This window comes from Mobula birostris, chromosome 1 (genome assembly GCF_030028105.1).
Source record: "Mobula birostris isolate sMobBir1 chromosome 1, sMobBir1.hap1, whole genome shotgun sequence".
Classification (NCBI taxonomy): Eukaryota; Metazoa; Chordata; class Chondrichthyes; order Myliobatiformes; family Myliobatidae; genus Mobula; species Mobula birostris.
Window position 1 is genome coordinate 109,416,936 of NC_092370.1, and position 14,644 is coordinate 109,431,579.

At 42.1% G+C, this 14,644-nt stretch overlaps 1 pseudogene; it reads left to right on the forward strand.

Annotated features, from left to right (window-relative positions):
- The first annotated feature begins 1,468 nt into the window (after nucleotides 1-1,468).
- LOC140190223 (chymotrypsin-like elastase family member 2A) overlaps nucleotides 1,469-14,644 on the forward strand; it is a 50,362-nt pseudogene continuing 37,186 nt past the window's right edge.

Below are 14,644 nucleotides of genomic sequence, written 5' to 3' on the forward strand. Positions count from 1 at the left end.
TCCTCTACTGTAAAGATGAAGCCACACTCAGGTTGGAGGAACAACACTTTATATTCAATCTGGGTAGCCTCCAACCTGATGGCATGAACATTGATTTCTCTAACTTCCGTAAATGCCCCTCCTCCCCTTCTTACCCCATCCCTAATTTTTATTTTTTCTTCTCTCTTTCCCTCTCACAATATCTCCTTGCCTGTTCTCCATCTTCCTCTGGTGCTCCCCATCCCCCTTTCTTTCTTCCAAGGCTTCCGTCCTATGATACTCCCCCTTCTCCAGCCTTGTATCCCTTTCGCCAATCATCTTCCCAGCTCTTGGCTTCATCCCTCCCCTCCTGTCTTCTCCTATCATTTCAGGTCTCCCCCTCCCCCTCCCACCTTCAAATCTCTTAAAATCTCGTTTTTCCATTAGGCCTGACAAAGGGTCTCGACCCGAAACGTCAACTGTACTTCTTCCTGTGTTCCACCAGCATTTTGTGTGTGTTTTTTGTATATTCTTTGTACTGCAACACACTCAAAATGCTGGAGGAATTCACCAGGCCAGGCAGCATCTATGGAAAAGAGTAAACAGTCGACATTTCAAGCAGAGACCCTTCATCAGGAATGAAAAAAAAGAAAGTTCTTTTTCCAGTCCTGATGTAGGGTCTTGGCCTGAAATGTCAACTGCTTACTCTTTTCCATAGATGCTGCCTGGCCTGCTGAGTTCCTCCAGCATTTTGTGTGTGTGGCTTTGGATTTCCAGCATCTGCAGATTTTCTTGTCATAATTCTATGTACTGTATGTGTTGTTTCTTCCCATGTTTTAAAGGCAATAAGTTAATGGACTTAACAGTTCTGTGTCTTCAATTGTTGTCCTTCATCAAACTGCTTCATAAAAGAAACGTGGCAACTGATAGTGTTCCACAAATATTCACTCAGTATATTTTGGAGATATTAATTAATAGCTCATTTGTAATTTGCAATTGTAGCTCATCCACTTCAACATTCGACATGTTGTGCATTCAGAGATGCTCTTCTGCACACAATTCTTGTGATTATTTGAGTTGCTGTTATCTTCCTGTCACATGGGAACAATTTGCCATTCTCTTCTGCCATTTCTCATTTTTGTGTGCACATCTATCGTAAGCAATAAGGACCACGGACATCCTTGGGTCGATGTGTTTGCAGGATGTTACGACTTGCACACGGGTTTGATTAAAGTGAGGGAGAGTTATGCAGGTCGTCAACCTCACTCTCTCGTCCTAGTCTATCTGGACCTAGTGGCAAGACGAGAGTCAAGATGACTAGAGGTAGGTCAGGACGCAGTGGACAACCAGGGCTATCTACGTGTCTCGCTGTGTGCTTCATGCTCCACAGTGCATGCTGGGAAATGCCTTCCCGCCCGTTGAACCAGCTGGAGGTTTCCTCCGTGCAGTCCGCTGAATCCAGTCTTCACATGCTTTGGGCAGGCAAGCCCGAAGGTTCCAAAAAACGCCAATGGCTACTCTCACCTGGTTTGGCCGGCCTGTCGAAGCCATTGCCTGGGGAATGGCTGCTTACTTGAAGCCACAAGTGAGAACTGAGTGCCAAGTAAGGACCAAAGGTGGAGGACCTACCTCGGAAGGTACAACAGGTCTTCACACCAGAGATGCTACTCCTCCCCAGTACCCCAATACATCTCACAATAATATAGTGTTTGCACTCAAATAACTGCCACAGTCTCACAGCTCCATCTCCTATTTCTCTGCCCAAATTTCCAAATTACCTACTGTCTATCCTGCTGTACTCTTTGACAGTCTTCCTTGTTACTCACAACTCCACCAAACTTTGTGTCATCTGAAAATTTAGCAACTGCAGCACCTACGTCTTCAGGTAATACAGAATCTTAAGTTAGTAGCAAATTTGCCAACTGGGCTTAACACATGGTCCAAGAGCTAACATACACAAGAGCATTTTTGTTTTAAAATCTTTGAAATCAGTCTCAGAATCATTAGTGTCCAGTCTCTTGAATTGCTTGTTATGTTACTGTGTGTGTGTGTGTGTGTGTGTGTGTGTGTGTGTGTGTGTGTGTGTGTGTGTGTGTGTGAACATGGAGTGGTGATGGGGGAGACACCGTGATTGTTAATGGTGGAGTGAAAAGTGCACGGAAAGTGTGTGATTTATTGCAATCTGAACCCTATCTGAAAGATCTTGTGAAACCTAATGGGTTGCACTTTCTCACACAATGTTTTGTGTGATTGACACAACATCTTACAACATGGATACACTACAAGCTTATTACTTGCAGCCACATAATTTAGACTCTTACATGTCACTAATGATTTACCTGATATAAAACATTTCTTTGACTGAAAATAGGATTGCTCACCTAGGGAATAGTCCTTTTAAGCTGAAGCCAAAGCAAGGGAATTCATTAACATGTAGACCTTGTTGTAATGTGGGAAATAGCAGAAAATAGTAGCCCATAATCACCGATGAGATGAAGATCAAATAATCTTTTGGAGAACATTGGCCAGAGCACAAAGGAGAACTCTTCTGCTCTTCCTCATATAGTGCCGCAAAATAATTTCAGAGCTAACGCTAATTATATAACCATTTTTCCAGACCACCTACAATCCTCAATGTCAGTGGTAAGTTTTACAACCAATGAATAAAGGCTGAGACTTGACTCATATGATTTAGGTTTCAAGACCAATATCACAGAGTGGGCGAGTACTACAACATAGAAACAGGCCCTTTGGCCCATCTGGTCTAAGTTGCATTTGTTCTTGAGGGATAGTGCAGAACACACATGAGGACACCAGCCTTGCAGGATATTCAACTGAACTTTATTGATAACCCTGCTTGAACAGGATGTGAACTCCTCCCATGTGGGGGTGGCTAACTGAGTGGAATAGGAATACCACTATCACATATCAAACATCTTGGAAAAAAAAGCCAGTTATGTACTACTTAAACATAGAATTACATTGAAATTATAGTTACTGAAATTCAGCGAATCAGTTCACTTTACCCATTGCACATAACCTAAGCCTCTTACATAAACACAAAAAAGAATTTGAGAAGTCAATGTTACAAGGGGGAGGTGGGGCATTGACTTCTCAAACTTCTACTAATGACCACCTCCCCTCATACCCCATTCGTTATTTATTTATATACACACTTTCTTTTTCTCTCTGTCTTTTTTCTCCCTCTGTCCCTCTCACTATACCCCTTGCCCATCCTCTGGGTCCCCCCCCCCCAATTTTCTTTCTCCCTGGGCCTCCTGTCCCATGATCCTGTCATATCCTTTTTGCCAATCACCTGTCCAGCTCTTGGCTCCATCCCTCTTCCTCCTGTCTTCTCCTATCATTCTGGATCTCCCCCTCCCCCTCCCACTTTCAAATCTCTTACTAGCTCTTCCTTCAGTTAGTCCTGACGAAGGGTCTCGGCCCGAAACATCGACTGTACCTCTTCCTAGAGATGCTGCTTGGCCTGCTGCGTTCACCAGCAACTTTGATGTGTGTTGCTTGAATTTCCAGCATCTGCAGATTTCCTCGTGTTTGCCAACATTATAACTGTCTTTCTCTTAGCTTTTAAAGGTCTCTCACTTTCTTTGTGTTCCTCCTTTTTTTCACCGATTCCTTTCTTTTAACGAACAGTCTCATTTTGTGAAATGTTTTCAACATTGGAACTCTTTTAAAAAAAAACACTAAATCTAAAATCTAATGGAGGTCAGTGTGGACTACCTAAACACTCTGGCAAAGTGGGAGGATATTCTGACTCTTGCCCTAAGCTACTAGGCTATGAAGTATATCTCTGGTGGGATAGATAATCTGATATAGGTTCCTGGAAGTGTTGGAGCCAATGGAAGTGTGTCCACCTGGGGTAAGTGGTCCTCATCATAAGGATTGGGCCACTCTATTTCTTCCACTACCTTTTCGTGGCATTTGCAGGTGCACGAGCGCAGACCTGTTCCACTGGATTTCATCTCTTGATGATCTGATCACAAACAATTGTGGCTCATGTTGCCGGACTATTCTTCCTTTGGTGCATTGGTCTGAAACCCAAGCGGTTTCACCACTCCTGAGCGGTAACAAAGATTCTGCTCTGTGTCTGAGATCATGCATGCTCTTCATTTTCTCACGCTGTGTTGTCTTAAAATTCCTCTCTATGACTAAGTCTGGTAAGTAAGGTTGGAGCTGGGAAGGAAGAACGGGCAGGCTTGTTCTCAGTCTCTGGCATTGACAGCTCCGGACCGTAGCCATTTGCAAGAGATGTGTAGTGATAAGCTAACTGTTCTTTGTAGGGGCCTTTTGCCTTCTGTGCGGATCTCTTGGCAGTTCACACTGCTCTTTCTGCATCTCCATTTGTCTGTGGGTACTGTGGACTGGCCGTCAGGTGCTTGAACTCAGTCCCTGGCAAAGCCTTTGAATTCTGAACAGCTGAATTGTGGCCCGTTGTCTGACACAAGTGTCTCTGGTATTCCATGACGAGTGAGTACAGCCTTCAGGTGCTGCGCAAATGCCACTGAGGATGTAGAGGACAGCGTGAACACCTCAGCACTCTGTTGGCAGCAATCCACAGTACACCTGTCTCCCCTCACCTCAAAAATGTCTGTGCCTGCAGTTTGCCATGGAAGGTCTAGGGATTCCATGGATCCGAGAGGTTCAGCATGATTTTTGTGCAGTCTTCTGCATGCTTCATATTGCTTTACCTAATCTCCCTGCTGTGTGCTCAGACCAGGCCACGACACAGATTGCTCTGGTTTAAGTGATGAGGATTATTTCTCCTGTGGTGCAACCCAGATCCAAATGTTTCTCTGAGAGACACAGAGAAAGAAGCTGAAGAAGGTTGTAAATCTAGTCAGCTCCATCTTGGGCACTAGTCTACAAAGTACCCAGGACACCTTCAGGGAACGGTGTCTCAGAAAGACAGTGTCCATTATTAAGGACCTCCAGCACCAAGGGCATGCCCTTTTCTTACTGTTACCATCAGGTAGGAGGTACAGAAGCCTGGAAAATACACTCAGCGATTCAGGAACAGCTTCTTCCCCTCTGCCATCCAATTTCTAAATGGACATTGAAGATTTGGACACTACCTCACTTTCTTAATATACAGTATTTATGTTTTTGCACATTAAAAAAAATCTATTCAATATACGTAATTGATTTACTTGATTATTTATTATGTTTTATTTTATTTATTATTATTATTTTTCTTCTCTCTCCAAGTGGTCAAGTTGTTCGTCTAGTTACCTCAAGGTTGCTAGTTCGAGCCTCAGCTGTGGCAGTGTGTTTGTGCCCTTGAGCAAGGTACTTAATCACACATTGCTCTAGTCTGTGCGAGGAAGTCGGTGCCCCACACAGACTTCCAATCTGCGCCTTGTAAGGCATGAAAATGCCCGATGCAGGCCTCTCATGGTCTGAGTTGACGTTCCCTCCCTTCTCTCTCTCTCTGCTATATTAGGTATTGCATTGAACTGCTGCACATCAAATTTCACTTCACATGCCGGTGATAATACACCTGATTCTGAGAGGAGGTCCTGTAGTGGCCTTGTTTTCTCCACAACATCCAGAATGAACTTTTCCAGCTGGTTTACCATGCCAAGGAAACTGCAGATTTCTAATACATTCACAGACTGTTCCATGTTCCAAACTCTTGCCATTTTGTCTGAATCTGGTTAAACTTCGCCTGAGGACAATTGGTGGCCTAAGAACTTCACCTCCAACTTTGCAAATTCACGTTTCTTTTTGTTTGGGGTAATTCCAGCCTGTTTCATTTTCTCCAAGGCAGCTTCCACTCTTTTGTCATGTTCCTCACTTGAACCTCTTAAGATGAGGACATTATCCTTGTGGCAGACTACTCCCTCCAATCCTTCCGAAATGTACTTCAACCTCATCTGAAAGAATTCAGGGTCTGATGAGATGCTCTCAAGTTCAGCTTTGACTTTGTTCATCAATGGGACTGGTATATGTCTGGTTTGGTCAGAGAGTGGAGCGTCATCCTGGCTTCAGCTGGATAAGGTAGTCTTCTTTCAGTTCCCCCAGGCCTGTGAACAACTCCAGGTAATTCTCCTGCCACTGAAGATTGTTTAGCGGATCCAACTTTGCAAAGAGGTTCAGCTTCTTGATGGCATGTCTTCTCAGTAATGGTTAGAAGAGATTCTGAACAACATAGCCATCGTTTTTTAGCTGTTTCTCAACTTTAGGAATGAAAGCAGTAAATATCCTTTTTTCACTGAGCTTATATTTCCCTGGTCCAGTGAGCACTTTCTTTGTTGGGTTTAGCATAATGCCTGTTTTCTTTGCCAGTTTTTTGAACAGTCATTTATTGATGGCTGTGACATCTGCCCCAGTGTCTATTTTGAACGTCACTGCCTCATTTTGCAATTGAACCGTAGTACACCAGCCTCATCTATTTGAATCTAGAACCCCAAGGAAAGCTTTCTCTTCTTCTGATTCATGTCTTTCTTTGACCTTTTTAATTTGAACTACAAAAGTCCTTTTTTTTCTCTCTCCCTGAGACTTTGACTGACTTCTTTGACTTATCTGCTGTATCTGTGTCACAGGGCAGTGGCCCACAGATTATTACAATGTATCCACTTTTGGGCATAGCTATAAGGCATTAGCTAGCAACCCTGGGCCAGTTCTCAGCTCTGCCTCATGGTACATACAATTAGTAACTACCATAGGCAGTTTTGATTGCTATCTCCGGATATTTTTCATTGATACTTGTGAACAAGGACGGACTTACTGTAAGTTTTTTCTTGATGGGGATCTCTCTTGATCTGTAGCAATGCAGAGAGCACCGTGACACCAGGTTTGCTGAATATTCAACCAACCTTTATTAATAACTCTGCTTGTACAGTATGTGAACTCCTCCCATGTGGGAATGGCTAACTGAGTGGTATAGGAATACTGCTATCAACTACCATAACAGTCCATACTGATCTAATCTTCTGCCTATTTTCGTATACCTGAACCTGGATCATATCCTTCCAATACCCTTCCATCCAGGTACAGTGGTGCTAGAAAGTTTGTGAACCCTGTAGAATTTTCTCTATATCTGCAAAAATATAACCTAAAATGTGATCGGAACTTCATGTAAATCCTAAAACTAGATAAAGAGAACACAATTAAATAACACAAAAAATTACACTTGTTCATTTATTGAGAAAAATGATTCAATATTATATGTATTTGCTGGAAAAAGTATGTGAACCTTTGCTTTCAGTAACTGGTGTGACCCCCTTGTACAGCAATAACTTCAACCAAACGTTTCCGGTAACTCTTGATCAGTCCTGTACATCGGCTTGGAGGAATTTTAGGTCATTCCTCCTTACAAAATTGCTTCAACTCTGGGATGTTAGTGAGTTTCTTTACATGAGCTGCTTGCTTCAGGTCCTTCCACAACATTTCTATAGGATTAAGGTCAGGTCATTGACTTACCCATTCCAAATTGCAAATTTTCTTTTTTAAAAAACTATTCTGTTGTTGATTTACTCTCATCTTTCAGATCATTGCCTTGTTGCATTATCCAACTTCTATTAAGCTTCAGGTGACGGACTGCTGCCCTGACATTCTCCTGTAAAATGTCTTGATACAATTTTGAATTCGTTGTTCCCTCAGTGATTGTATGCTTCACAGTTGGGATGAGGTTTTGGTGTTGCTGTGCAGTGCCCTTTTTCTTCCAAACATAGCAATGTGCATTTCTGCCAAAAATGTCAACTTTTGTCTCATCTGTCCACAGAACTTTGTCCCAGAAGTATTGTAGACCATCCAGGTGGTCTTTTGCAAACTTGGGACATGCAGCAATGTTTTTTTGCAGAGTAGTGGTTTCCTCCGTGGTGTCCCTCCATGAACACCATTCTTGTTCAGTGTTTTTCTTGTAGTGGATACACGAACAGAGACTTTAGCAAGTTCTAGAGATTTCTGCATGTATTTTGCTGTTACCCTTGGGTTCTTTTTCACCCATCCCCCCCCCCCCCCCCCCCCCCCAGCATTGCACATTGTGCTCTTGGTGTGATCTTTGCAGGATATCTACTCCGCAGGAGAGTAGCAATGTACTGAGTTTTCTCCATTTGTAGACAAGTTCTGTTACTGTGGACTGATGAACACTCAGGTCTTTAGAAATGCTTTTGTAGCCTTTTCCAGCTTCATGCATCTCTACAATTCTTCTTCTAAGGTCTGCTGAAAATTGTTTTAATCGAGGCATTATGCACATAAACAGATCTTTCTTGAGAAGAGCAGGCTCTGTCAGTAACCTGACTTTGTGTGTGTTTTTTATAGGTCAGGGCAGCTCTACAACCCACACCGCTAATCTCGTCTCATTGATTGGAACACCTGATTCCAAATAACTTTTGTAGGAAGCATTACCCCAGAAGTTCACAACAAACACATGTAATGTTGGATCATTTTTCTCAATAAATAAATGAACAAGTATAATATTTTTTGTGTTATTTATTTAATTGGATACTCTTTATCTAGCTTCTACTGTATCTAGCTCCACTGTACCTATCTAAAATACTCTTAAATTTTACAATTGAACCTGCATTTATCACTTCTGCTGGCAACTCATTCCACATTCACACCACACTCTGAGTGATAAATTTTCCCCTCAGATTCTCTATGAATAAGCCTGCATCTTTTTCCTTCATAATTTTGTACAACTCTTTAAGGTTATCACAACATGACTGGGTTCACACCAGATTTTGTACAATCAGAGTCATAGAAAAGTACAGCACAGAAACAGGCCCTTTGGCAGTCTAGTCCGTGCCGAATCTTTAAACTGCCTACTCCTATCAACCTGCAAGGCACCATATCCCTCCATACCCCATCCAAACTTCTCTTAAATGTTGAAATTGAGCTCGCATGCACCACTTGTGGGGGCAGCTCATTCCATGATCTCACAACCCTCTCAGTGAAGAGACACAAGAGAAGCTGTAGCTGCTGGAGACCTTGAGCACCACTAAGAGACTGGAGGAATTCAGCAGGTTGGGCAGCATGTATGCAGGGAAATAAGCAATTGATGTTTCGGGCCTGATCATCAGTCCTGATGAAGCGTCTTAGCCCAAGATTAGTTTAGCTCATGGGGGAGCTGCGGAGTAGACTCGATGGGCCAAATGGCCTACTTCTGCTCCTTTGTCTTGTGATCTTGTGATCTCGTGAAGGTGGACTGTTAATTTCCCTCCATAGACATTGTCTAACCTGCTGAGGTCCTCCAGCATTTTGTGTGTGTTGCATGACCAGAAACTGTTATCCTTGATAACAATTCTTGGGGTCATCTACTGTAATATCTATATGTGTATTATCAGATGCCAAAACTTGAGAAGTATTTTAAATGTTATTCAAAATGCTTGAAACCAAATGAACTGGAGAACCTTGCTCATTCAAACAGATCCTATAATCTGGTGCTTATTTTAAGCTGCTTCCTAATTTCCTAATAACATGGCAAATAAAGTTGATGTTTAATCTTTGAGTTGCAACTTTTTCAGAGATCCCACTGTGAGAACTGTGAGCTGCCGAAACAGAGGGAGAGATCGGAAAAGAAACAAAAAAAAAATATTTATTAATCATTGCAGGGATATCTAATCATAAACATTGTAGACCAGCCTTCCAATATATCCAGGTGCAATTTTTCCCATTTTGCAAGGGGAAGATATTGTAGGTTGACATTGATAAACCTGGCATGTTTCAAATACTGAGTGGAAACGTACCAAAGTCATGGAAAACCATTAGTTCCACACAGGCAAATGAACACCTGAGAATCAGGTACAATCCTTGAGTTAGGCTATAAGAACAAAATCTATGTCCTTGACTAGGTGAAGATTGGATTCTATTACCTAGTAATTTGCTTTCACTTATTTTTGAATTATTTTGAAGTTGCTCTGGATTTCCAGCATCTGCAGAATTTCTTGTTTTTTTGAAGTACTAAAGGATTTACCACTAGTCACCTCAAGAATTTTGAGACTTGGTCATAACCGATTTGAGACAGCATTAGGGCAGTTTACATTCAGGAAGAAACTTGAAAATGGGATTTGCTTGGCTCTTGACAGGACCACAAACAATTCAACATAGCTCCTGACACCTAATTGCACAGCATTCAGAGAAGGGCATCTGCCACTAAAGAAACACCAATTAAAATCTAACAGCTGGAGTCGTTCAGTGGGTCACAGCAGTCAGTCATATGACAAGTTTATTGTCACATCACAAATACCTGTACACACAGGGTTCAATGGAAAACTTATCTGATGCTTCATCCCTCATCCCAGGAATCAATTTGGTGAACTTTTGTTGTACTCCCTCAATTGCAAGTAGATTCTTAATAGCCATAGAATTATGGAGTCATACAGCATGTCTAAACTGGTCCAAACTGACCAGGTTGTCTACCTGAGTTAATTCCGCCACATCTGTTCTCAGGATAAGGCTTTTCATTCAAGAACAACTGAGATGTCCTCCTTCTTCAAAGAAAGGGGCTTCCCTTCCTCCACCATCAATACTGCCCCCTCAGGTACCCTTGAAATCCTCCCCTCTCACCTTAAAACTATACCCAGTAGATTTAATCTTCCTTACCCTGGGTAAAAGATTGTGACCATTCATATTATGTATGCATCTCAAGACCTTATAAATCTCTATATTCCCTCAACCTCCTATGTGCCAGGGAAAAAGGGCACAGCCTATCCAGTATCTCTTTGCATCTCACACCTTCAGTACTGGTAACAGCTTTGTAAGATTTTTCTGCATCAAGTCCAGTTTACAGACGTCCTTCCTATAACTGAAGTGACCAGAACTGCAAGGTGTAAATTGGTAAATTAGTGAATTAGCTTACTGTTCTCACATGCACAGAGATACAAGGAAAAGCTCTGCATGCCATCCATACAGTTTGTTTTATTACAACTGTGCTTTGACAGAGTACAAGGGAAAACAATAAAGAACGTAGAATCAGATGTTACAGTTACAGAGAAGGTGCAGAGCAGGCAGATCTTAAGATGCAAGGCCATACTGAGAGAGATTGTGAGGTGAAGAGTCCATTTAATCATACTAGGCAATGAACAATAATCGTAAAACAGTGGGATAGAAACTGCCTTGAGCCTAGTAGATACGCTTTGAGGCTTTTGTATTTTGTATTGATGGTGGGGAGCAGATGGGGGATAAAGAGAGAATGTCTGGGGTGGGTGGGGGAGGGGTCTCTGATTATGGCTGGCTGCTTTACTGAGGCAGAGGGAAGTGTCGACACAGTCCATGGAAGGGAGGTTGGTTTCTGTAATGTACTGTGCTGTATGCACAACCCTCTGCCGTTCCTTGTGGTCTTGGGAAATGCAGTTGCCATATCAAGCCATCCCAACTCTTGTACTCAACACCCTGACCGATGTAGGCAAGCACACTGAATACCTTTTCCTCAGCTAGAGAGACCAGACTTACACTCAGTACTCCAGGTGCACTCTTACCAGGGTCCTAACCACTGTTCCCTGTAAGCTGTGCGGGTGTGCGGCCGCGCAGTCACTGAAATGCTCCATCACATCAAGCCTTTGTTCCTGTGCAGCTGGAATATCCTTTTAGATAATGTTCTGCTAAAGTGGCACATAGTTTTCAGGCCATGAACAAATTTCTTGCTTTGAGCAATGGTTGGTCTGCGTGGCTGTAAAAAAAAATCAGCGGGAATGTTGGAATTGCAGTAAGACATCTTTACTTCTGAACTCAAAACACTTAAAATTAAGATCAATATATTGTTTGCCTCTCTAATTCTTTCTAATTGTTTGCTCAACCTGCAGGCTGGCATTTGGTGATTTATGTACAAGGACGCTTAGGCCCTCCTGAACAAGACCTTTCCATCTCTCACCACCAATAAAAATACTCTGCCTTCCAGTTTTTTTATCTTCATCTTTGTCCGTATTAGTTTCCATCTGCCATGTCCTCACCCATTCACATAGACTGACTTTACCCTTTGCTTATGAGGCATCCACCTTACAAACCTTAGTGCCACGAGCTTCAAATAATCTGAAAACATGGATATATTACACCTGTTTCCAAATCAATAATATTTGTAACAGGTGCAGACTTGGCTTTAGCACTCAAACATCACAGCCTCCCAGCTGAAAATCATCCCATTTACTCCAACTATCTGGTTACTGTCTGTTAACCTACAGGGCAGTATACGACACCAAATATCTTACAAAGCCCTTCTGAGAGTCCAGATACACCAAATCCACTGGTATCCATTAGCTGCAATGTCAAAAAAAAACAACCAGATTTCATCAAACAACAGGAATTCTGCAGATGCTGGAAATTCAAGCAACACACATCAAAGTTGCTGGTGATCGCAGCAGGCCAGGCAGCATCTCTAGGAAGAGGTGCAGTCGATGTTCCCTTACTCACTCTTCCTTCAGTTAGTCCTGACGAAGGGTCTCGGCCTGAAACGTCGACTGCACCTCTTCCTAGAGATGCTGCCTGGCCTGCTGCGTTCACCAGCAACTTTGATGTGTGTTGCTCAGATTTCATCAATCCATGTTGACTCTGTCCAATCCTACTTTTATTTTCTACATACCCTAATAACAATTATGATAGACTCTAACACTTCCTTACAACTGAACTGTAATTTCTCTTTTTGCCGCCCTCTTCTTCCTTGAGTGATCTTTCAAAATCTTCAGATACAGGTCCTCCTCACTAACTACGATACCGCAGCCTTCAAATTATCTGCAGGTGCTGGATACTTATTAACTTTCAGCCTCTTTCATTTCTCCATCTTTCTAATGTCCATTGTCTAATTTGATATTCTCCACTATTTTACTGTATCTTAGTGTCATAGAATGATACAACATGGGAACGGACCATTCACCCATTCTTCCATGTCAACCATCAGGCAATAAGCCCACCTCTCAACATGATGATGTTATCAATCTGGAAATATAGCTACTGATCTGCATAGACATTCCTCTGTGAAGATGGCCACAAAGTATTTATTTAATTTCTCTGTCTTTCCTTGTTCTTCATACGTTCTATTTAAAAGACCCACATTAATTTTGTTAGAAGGAAAAACCCAAAGGATCCAAAAGTGGAAGACACATTGGATGCAAAATCTAAGTGACAGAAAGCAAAGGATTAATGGCTTAAGTGCTTTGTTGTGACAGGAGGTTTGTTGCCAGTGGGATTTCTCAGGACAGAGACACAGTCTGCTTTCTGTTCATAAATTATACAGAAGTTTACAGAGATTGTCCAAATAGTTGACAGTGAATAGGAAAGCATTGGACTGAAAGAACAAAGAGGCAAATTGAGACTGAACGGTAAGCCAAGGCAATATACAGTAAATGGGAAGATATTGAGAGGTGGGGAGAAACAAACATACCTTAAACTTCAGGTTAACTTATTCTTAAAGGAGGCAGGATAGTAAAATGGTTTAAAAAAGCATGCTAGATGCTTCCCTGTATTAATTGAGGCATAGCATCCAAGGTGCAGGGAGGTTATCCTAACATGGTATACACCATTAGTGAGGCCACATCTTGAGTACTATTTAGAATTCTGGTCAACAGACATTAGAGAAAGATGCAATCACACTAGATATGTACAGAGGAGTCTTATGAGGATGCAGCTCAGTTGGAAAGTTGTAGCTGTGAGGGAAAATTTGGTTGGCTGTTTTTAGAGTAATTTTTGGGTTTAGGTCATTCACATGTAGCAAATGGCTTTGGCCACCAGTCTTCTGTAACAATGCATTTCCTAAAAGCTGTGAATATCAGAATCCAAGTCCATTTGTAACAATGCATTTCCTAAAAACTGTGAATACCAGCCCAGACCTGCTGGCACCTGTCGGATGAATGAATTCAGGTGTTAAGGTTTGTATGTAGCTTCAAAAGAAAGCATTCTCTATACTTTGTAAATATGATTGCCCTTTGTGTGTAGCAAATAAATATCGAGCCCCACATTGGGCAGCAGGCCTTTCCACAGAATGCGTCTCCATCCGTATGATGCCTGCTGAACTTTGATTTGTTGAATAAAGAAGCTGCTTTGTATCTACCAGTAACTCTCTCTCCAGTGATTTCAATCACGCCACAACAGCTGTGATCGCTCGCATGAGTTAGGGAATTGTATAAGGGGTCTGGACAAAGTAAGTAGGAAGGATTAGTTTCTATTAGGTTGTCATGATTTAGGATTTAAAATGTCTGAAATGCCCAGGAGACCAGGCAATGTCGATGGAAGGAGACAAGCAGAGTAAATAATACAATGGATAATCTTACCGTAGTTATGCCCAGTGATCATACAAACAAAAAAACAATGTTATATGCAATTGTCCAACTTGATATTGAGTCCTGAAGTTTCCAATGTGCATATATGGAAGATTAAATACTGTTCCTCAAACTTATGCTGGCCATTGCTGGAACAGAAGGCGGCAGATGGATATTTCAGAGTGGGGGTGTAATGCAGAGCTAAAATGACAGACAGAAAGAAGATTAGGTTATCCTTGTGAACCAAACAGAGATATTTTGCAGTGTTTTCACCTTATAAGACCATAAGACCATAAGATATAGGAGAAGAAGTGGGCCACTCGGCCCATCGTCTGCTCCGCCATTCAATCATGGGCTTATCCAATTCTTCCAGTCATCCCCACTCCCCTGCCTTCTCCCCATACCCTCTGATGCCCTGGCTAATCAAGAACCTATTTATCTCTGCCTAAATGCACCCAATGATTTGGCCTCCAACG